This window comes from Hermetia illucens, chromosome 6 (genome assembly GCF_905115235.1).
Source record: "Hermetia illucens chromosome 6, iHerIll2.2.curated.20191125, whole genome shotgun sequence".
Lineage (NCBI taxonomy): Eukaryota > Metazoa > Arthropoda > Insecta > Diptera > Stratiomyidae > Hermetia > Hermetia illucens.
The window spans coordinates 48,683,014-48,692,344 of record NC_051854.1 but is presented as its reverse complement, the minus strand read 5'-3'; positions in this window follow the sequence as shown (position 1 = coordinate 48,692,344).

Genomic DNA, 9,331 nt, shown 5'->3' with positions numbered 1-9,331 from the left:
TCGCGTATGCATATAACAAGGGAGAAGCTCAACCTCTAAGGGTTTAGGCTGCATTGGCCCATGGTAGTCGATGCCTCTAATCGACTTTTGTAGATTTTTGTATAATTACGTGTTCTTGCGGTAAGGGAATTTATTTTCACTGTACAACTACTGAACTTAGACTGCGCTCTTAAACCTAAAAAGCATCTTATTTATTTTATACATTCTCTAATTGCATTAAGGGGGTCATCCCGTGTGTCGGGTTGGAGAAATCGCTTTTTTTTTTGCATGAATTGTATCTATATATAGTAGAGAATATGGGAGCAAAGGGATTTTCCGATATTCCGAGTCCTTCAGAAATTACAGGGTTAAACAGGTAACGAGTTTGCAGCCGCGGCTAGAGTACTCGATGAGAAAGAGCATCGAATCTTTTTTTACCCGTTAGTTTTTTAACCTGAACCTTATAAATTCGCACACAGGTATAAATATAAAAAGGTGGAAAACCAATCAATTGTCTAAACTTCTTTGCTGTTTGGAATAAAAAGGATAATCCAGTCTAGAGTAATCGTTAAAAGGCTTTCAAGTTATACTCAGTTATATTTTGTTATAAGTATCGTGCTGTTTATGTGTTCAGGGATTTTTTTAAATGGATCGTACGAAGGGAGATCGCTTTAACGTTCAACGTCATGCTCGCACTAAACAACGAGTATTACATGGGAATCGATAGTTATCAAAAAAGAAAAAGGACTTCGCATCAACATCAGCAAAGAAACTTTTAGCAAACATGAACATGGATGTTCCAATTGCGACACGTTTTGTATATTGGATTTTGCTGGAGTTTTCTTCGGTATATCTGCAAATTTCTGCAAATAATAAAATATACATAGTAGTAAAAAAGGAATGCGTAGGACATGTCGAGAAAAGAATGGGAACGCGGCTTAGAAATGCAAAGAAGAATCACAAAGGCATTGGTGGAAAAGGGGCTTGAAAACTTACTGATAAGGTTATTAACTACCTCACTACATTTTTTGGGCTAGCCATTCGTCGACACGCAAATTCGATAGAAGGAATAAAACAAGAAATTTGTGCAACTTTCTTCCATAAATGTTTTACAGATGAAAATCCTTAGCATCCAAATTGTCCAGTAGGCGAGGACAGTCGGTGCAAATGGCGTAAAGCGGATGCTAAAGGAGAACTGGATAATTTTCACTACGAGAAGGCACCTTTGATTGAAGAAGTTCAAACAGTCATCAAACCAATCTACGAAGATTTGTCAGGAGATGATCTCTTGAACAGATGTTTAGGAGCAGAGACCCAGAATAACAATGAGTCGTTGAATGCATTGATCTGGACTTTCGCTCCTAAACACCTTCATTCTGGGGCCAAGTTCGTACAAATAGCCACTTTTCTGGCTGTAATTATTTTCAATGAAGGATTCAAGGGCATTCTCAAAATCCTAGTGACAATGGGATATCAAGTTGGACACATATGTCAGGTTTATGTCGACCACTGTAATAAAGCGCGAATTTGGCGGTCCGAACGACGATCGACTGACCTCGCTAAAAGAGCCAGAATTGAAACCAGAGAGCAACAATCGGCCTTATAAGACTTTTTTGAAGAAACGGGGGGTGCTCTCTATGGACCAGGTATAGCAGATTAATAGTGAGTTAAAATTTTACTGTTGATAATCACATTTAAATTTTCAAATGCGTTTTTCTCGAAACTGCATCTTGAAAATCGGCTGCCACCATAGATCAAAATCTATCCAACCAAATTCTTCGAAATTTTCACGACTTCTTTAATACATATTTCTACGGTTCGCAAACTAGGATAATTGCAATCGGACGGGTAGTTTTTTTTTATTCATAAAAAAAGCCGTAAAAAAACACCAAAATTCAAAAAAATTAACTTTAAAAACCCACCAAAAATTTACCTTTTAATATTTTCTAATTGTCCTAGTTTGCGGACCGTGGAATATTGTCCACATTAAAATGCCGTTTGGTTTTTTTTCCTCAGATGAACACAGCGCCCTCCAACGTGGCAGAAGAAAAACACCTTTTTTTGGAGATGGGTACATAAATTGACACGTACTCCAAAAACTAGCTGCGATATCAAGCTGAAAAATTAATCACATATACTAGAGATATAAATAAACATATGGTGAAAAAATCATGTTTCTATCTTCATCCAGTCCTTCAAAATAATTTTTCAAAAAAAGGGCAAAAAAAACGGCCTTCAAACGGGATGACCCCCTTAAATTCACTTCTGATGGTATTGAACAAATTCTTCGCCTTTTCTTGGATGGCAGCAGTTGAAATTAGTACGTTTCTCTGCTTCATGCCGAAAATCCAGGTATACAGCAATTTGTCCGTCTTCTCTAATACAAAGGGTCGGTGTGTTGTTACTATGGTATTTCCTGGTGAAGAAATGCCGACCTTAATATGTTCGTGAATTTTTACTCTATTCCTGTTTATCTGTCTGATAGCCCATGCCTTCAATCCTAACGAAACACCAATTTGCGCCGCTCTCTTTCATTCGTCGAAACGTTTAATTATTTCCATTTTTGTTTTTAAATTAATAACTTGCTCTGCCTGTTCTTTTTGTGGGTTTTTGATTCTTTTTCAGTCAAAACAATTTCGTCGCTTAGATTATGAAGGTCCGTTTAAAAAGAAAGTTTCTTAGTCCTTAATTGCTTACTCGAAATCAAACCAATATCGTATTAGGCGTCCTTTAGTCTTGAATTCTACTACCAAGATTGAATTAAAACTAACGAGGCTTCTTTTATTTTTGTGTCAGATAATTATATACATATTTGGATGGATTTCAATATTTGCAACGTCCGATCCTTTCAGACTTTATTTTAACACATTGCTTACATGCAACGAACCCTTATCCAGCGTTATCTGAAAGTGTAATTATCAAACTCGCTCTCAATGTTTATCTAAGAATAATCTCCTAATGTCCTTCTGTTTTCATGCAAACTTGCAAACCAACCATGATAAACCAAAATAATTTGTTCAGATAGTTCCTTTTGTTCACCACCATCGAAGTTTGTTCACGTACACCAAGTTATTCCCTTTCAACAAATATGTTAATACGTAACTAAGGATCCAGAAAACAAGGAATCAATAAGACACAATCACACCTCTCAAATACTTCTAATAATCGAAAACACCGACCACTTGTGTGAACATTCAGTACTATATTCAATACATATGCCCAAACGGCGCCAGTAATTAGAAGAAATATTTTAACTTGAACATATTATACACATGACGACACATACGACAATGAAAGTGTGTAGAGTTACAAATATGCATGCACATAGTGGTCAAAGAGTAGTATAGGTCCCAAGGCGAAACGTGGATTGGTATCCACGATGGAGCATAAAGCCTTGGAAACCCTTGCTGAAACAACACTAACAGCTCTACTACCAAACCCTATCTCCAAAGCTGCAGACGGAGAAGGATGAAGACGAGTCTCCCGCGCCTAAAAATGGTACAAATTGTTCCAACTGGTCCTCCAGGTTAGGGGTTGAGTAGGGCTAACAACCCTACACGGAAAACCGAAAATACGAAGCCACAACAGGAATCTCGGACTGGACGGATAACATAACGACGAATCCGGCAACGACAAAGGAATAACGATTTGCGCATTTTCTCATGGAACGTGCGCTCCCTGTACAGAGATGAAGCTGACAAGCAGTTAGCTGATACCCTGTCCCAATATAGGGCTGATGTAACAGTGTTACAGGACATGCGTTAGACAAGAACCGGTTTCCTGGAGGAGAGTCGCTACACCATATATACACCATATATTATATCCAGTAAACCATGTCCTCGCAGTAGGTTTCTTAGTCAGCCAAAAAATAAAACCTGTTGTTATCGGCTTTGAAAACATAAGCGAACGGCTATGCACTCTGCGCTTGCGATGCAAATTTCGAAATATAAGCCTCATTAATGTTCACGCCCTTACAGAGGCAGTAGAACGAACCTTCGAAGCCTATGATATCAAAATCAGACTTGTGGATTTTAACAGCCACGTAGGGACGGAGCCCGTATTCAGGCGATACGATGGCTCCCACAGCTTACATCAAAATACAAATCATAACGGACTGCGGGTTATTCGATTAGCAGTGGCACACGAAATGGTTGTTGGAAGTACCTGATTTGCGTGGAAAACCAAATTGACCACGTGTTGATCGAACGCCGCCACCTTGATGAATGTCAGAATATATAGGGATGCCAATATACACTCGGATCACTATCTCGTTGGCATGGTGCTCTGGGCTCGAATTACAACACCACCTACAATCCCCTCTGACAATCAGGTGAGAGTGAATACTGAAGCCATTCACAACACAACCTTCCGTAACACCTATAAGGGGGAAACGGATGCCGCAATAACCGCAGTCAACAGAGGTCCTGGAGATGAAGCATCAACAAATGTTCTTCACAACCACCTGAAGAACGTTATCATAAATACGGCCACAAACATACTTGGCCCCAACCGCAAAAAGAGTCGGAACGGCTGGTTTGACGATGAATATAAACTAGCAACGAAACAGAAGAATGCCGCATACCGAGCAATGTTGAATTCTCAAAGAACGCGGGCACGCGCAGAGACTTATCACAAACTCCGGTGAGATATATGGAGAAGCGACTTCACAGACGGAAAAAGGAAGCCTGGGAGAACCAACAGGCCTGTGAACTCGAAAAGTACAGGCGCGCAAGTTTTATCAACAAGCCAGCAGGAAGCCTTACACACCTCGATGTTCATCCTGCCGAGACAAAGAGAGAAATCTGATTTCCGACAGAATAGGCATATTGGAGCGATGGGTTGAGTGATGAACTACTGAACAACCAGAACATCGGCGAGTTGGAGGTCCCGCCAGCTGAAGACGACGAACAAACACTGCTATTGCTTACTCAACTTTGTATTAATTAAAATTGAAGATGAAAATTAAATATAATAATTTGATCCACCTTGCGTGTGAATAGTAATCAAAATTATTAAGAAAATTAAATGAAATTATTTATTTATTTAAAACACCAAAAATTATTAACTTTATTACAAGATGCGCGTACAACAAACAATTTTTTTGGGTTATGATGTTTACGCCGCCGCGGTTAGGAACAGAAGACACCGACTTATTTCCATGCGGTCCTTACTGTCCCAAACAACGGCATTTTTCCACCGCTAATTCTCCACTCCCCCGTCCGCATCCGCAACATTCGAAATAAATTTCGAATGCTGCAGATCCTGCCGCGCCACATCACTCCGCCCCCAGACGAAACCTAGGGGGTTTCGGCGACGGATCCCCGAACTTCGTTCGCCGTTAATCCACAAAGCGGACACGACGCTGCTTCGGGGCGCACACGGGTTTCAGCCTGGACAAAGAGACCGCCTTTTTGTGACCACCGATCTCGAGCTGGAAGAAATGTTCTCCCCTCTCGAGAACGCGGTACGGGCCCTCATATGGAGGCTGCAGCGGCTTCCGGACGGCATCCGTCCTGATCAGCACGTGCGTGCATGTGTCCAGTTCCTTGGGCGAACAAGCAGGTATGGACGAGTGTCGAGTGGGTGGTGGCGCTTTGATGCGTCGGAGATTGTCCCTCAGCAGACGCACCAACCCCGACTCCGTGAGACCCGATCTCTTGTCGAAGACCGGATCGCTTGGGAGTCTTGGGTTCTCCCCGTATACCAGCTCCGCGGGGCTGGCAGCAAATTCCTCTCGGCGGGTTGTACGAAGGCCGAGTAGGACGAGGGGCAAGACTTGGGTCCAGGACGGGTCGTCGTGTGCCATAATGGCGGCTTTCAGCGTCCGGTGCCAACGTTCCAGCATCCCATTGGATTGCGGGTGGTATGCCGTAGTCCGCTGGCGTTTAAAACCCAGGAGTTTGCCTAACTCCGAGAAAAGGGTGGATTCAAATTGCATTCCCTGGTCAGTGATGACCACTGCAGGGACGCCAAAGCGAGGTATCCACTCTCGACAGAGGGCTTCGGCACAAGATTGCGCGTAATGTCTTTCAGAGGTATTGCCTCAGGCCACCGCGTGAACCTGTCGATGATTGTGAGGCAATACTTGTAGCCGTGCGAGTCTCGCAAAGGCCCTATTATGTCGAGGTGTATCGTGTGGAAACGCTTGGTAGTGCGGGGGAATGAGCCCACTTCTTTCCTTACATGCCTGGAGACTTTACACTTTTGGCATGCGATGCACTCTCTGGCCCAGGAATTGATATCCTTGTTCATGGAGGGCCAGAAGTATTTTCCGGTGACTAACCGGTTTGTTGTCCTGATGCCGGGGTGCGCCAAGTCGTGAACTACGTGGAACACTTCCTTGCGAAATGTGGCCGGAATGTATGACCGAGGTCCCTTTTCCGAGTCTTCGCAGCAGAGCGAGAGGTTTGAGCCGAAGATGGGCAACTCCCGAAATTTGTATTTGGGGTTGGACTTGAGGCTCTGAAGTGCTGCGTCATCCTCCTGCGCCTTGGCAATAGCCGAGAAATCGAGTGAGGCGGGGATGTTAACCTCGGAGACACGAGACAAAGCGTCAGCAACTATGTTGTCCTTGCCGGACACGTGCTGGATGTCTGACGTGAACTGGCTTATGAAGCTCAGGTGTCGAAGCTGACGAGGGGACGCTTTGTGTAGCATCAGCCAGTTGCTGTCGGGATTTATTGAACTCGCGGACAGCCTCTGCAGACCACACAATCTCTCGTGTGTCTTTTGTTTTGGGGCCAGACAAGTACGCGTTCAAAACGGACTGGTGATGGGCGGCCTTGGGCAGGAAACGACGGTAAAAGTTTAGCATGCCCAAGAACCTCCTCAACTCCCTCACTGTTTTTGGACGCGGGAAGCTTGTTATCGCTTGCACCTTGTCTGGGTCGGGCTGTATTCCTTCAGGGGAAATGAAATGACCGAGGAATCTCATCTGATTTTGGAGAAATTTGCATTTCTCAACGTTTAGGACTAAACCGGCCTCAAGGAGACGTTGAAAAATGCACTCGAGATGGGCTAAGTGCTCAGACTCAGTGGAAGAAGCGACCAAAACATCATCCAAATATACGAAACAGAAATCGAGGTTTCGCAGGACTGAGTGAATGAACCTTTGAAAGGTTTGCGCCGCATTGCACAATCCGAAAGTCATTCGGGTGAACTCGAAGAGTCCAAAGGGTGTGCATATTGCCGTCTTTGGAATGTCTTCAGGAGCTACTGGGATTTGGTGGTATGCCTTGGCTAAGTCCAAGGTCGAAAAGATGCGGCAATTCGCGAGGTGATGCGCAAAGTCGTGGATGAGTGGAATTGGATATCGGTCAGGAACAGTCTGCGCGTTTAGCGTTCTGTAATCCCCACAGGGACGCCATTCGCCATTTGGCTTAGGGACCATATGTAAAGGGGAAGACCAACAGCTGTTTGAGGGCCTGCAGATACCCTGTTGAACAAGTTGTTCAAATTCTTTCCGCGCGATAGCCAGTTTCTGGGGTGGCAGAGGACGCACCTTCGAGAAAATCGGGGAACCAGTAGTATTTATGTGGTGCTGCACATTGTGCTTCACTGGTTTCGAGAGACTACACTCGGTAGTAATCTGGCTGAACTTTTGGAGGAGTGTCCGAACACGAGAGTCGGTGATGTCTTCCAAAAGAACGGAAGGGTTATTGTCAGCGTGAGATACCATTTGGCCCGACGAATTTAGGTTGGTTGTGGGGTCTATAAGGGACTTATTTTGCAAGTCCACCAGCAACCCATAGTGACACAAGAAGTCTGCGCCTAATATGGGGAAGCTGACATCCGCCAGGATGAAACGCCACGGAAAAGTCCTACGCAAGCCAAGACTCACGTCCACTTGCCTGTACCCGTATGTATTGATGCGGGAGGAATTTGCTGCCGCCAGTTTGAGGGGTTGTGGATATAGTCGATGATGCCGGGGTACGGGAAGAACCGAAACCTCCGCACCCGTGTCGACGAGGTAGTTGCGCCTGCTGAGGGGGTAGAAAATAGTTAGGCGACGTGGCGCTGCGCTCTGGGTGGCCGTCGCCAAGACCCCCCGCGGACCTAGTTTTTTGCGGTAGGCGCGAATTTGCAAGGTAGCGTACATCTTGTCGCTTTATCTCCGAAGTTACGATGATACCAGCAAATACCTTGGTCCGCAGGCTGTCTTGGCGACCTGCTACCCGAACGCCCTTTTCGTGTGGCAGACCGTGAGCGAGCTCGCGACCTGGCACTCGTACGCTGAGCGTCCAACGTCGCCCGCATCTCGGCCACGCTGGCCGTTAAAGCCGCTATCTCGCGCCGTAAGTCGCTCACCTCATCCGACTGTGGTTGAACGGCCGCTATGGTTGGGCGAACGTACACCTCCTGTACCTGGTCGGCCGTCGCTGCTAGTTCCTCCAAGGAACCGGAGACGCAGGCTAGGATCGCCTGGGTGCCCTCCGGGAGCCGACGCAGCCAGAGCGACTTGATCAGATCGTCGCCGATCTTGCTCCCACCCAATTGCCTCATTTCACGAAGCAATTGGCTGGGAGTTCGATCACCCAACGTTAAACCCGCCAGCAAGTGGTCTAATTTTGCCGACTCGCTTGCCGACAGGCGCCTGATCAACTCGCTCTTGAGCTGCGAGTACGATGCCGACTTCACTACGTCGGACACCAAAAGTATGGACTCCTCGTCCAGGCCGACCACCGCGTAGTTGAAGCGGGTCGCGTCCGATGTGATGCCGGACATTTGGAACTGCGCTTCCAAATGCACGAACCACAGCTCGGGGTTCCGCTGCCAAAACGGAGGAACGCGTACGGCGAGGGCGGTCACTTGTGGGTCCGATGGGCCTGCCGCGTCTTTGCCGTCAAACGACATCTTATTTCACGAAAAGTACGAGTTGTAATGCAGACGCGGTGAATTTATAACGAAACGCGGTGAATTTTACTCCGACACGGCAGGCCGCACCCACAAATGCACGCACGAACAGAGAAAAGACGACCGAAGCGGACGCTCGCCAGCGCAGACCGAAAACACCACCAATGAAATGGAGAACCCGCGATGCGAAACACCTAACGCCGTCTCTTGCAGCGATTTCAATTTTTATTACCACTTTTTAACTTTTACTAATATTATTAATAATTAGCGCGAAAATTTTTAAAAATTTCAATTAAAATTACTAAGAAATTTCAAAACTAATGACAATAAAATGATAATTAAATTTGACGCTTGATATCCTCTTGGGATGAACGTGATCGGACGAGAACTGGTGGATCGTTGTGTATGGCCGTTGGCTTTCCTGCGTAACTCCTTGCGTGTGCTACTTTCTAGCCGAGCTGGCTGGACCCGTAGACGAACGGAGATTTATGCGCCTTCG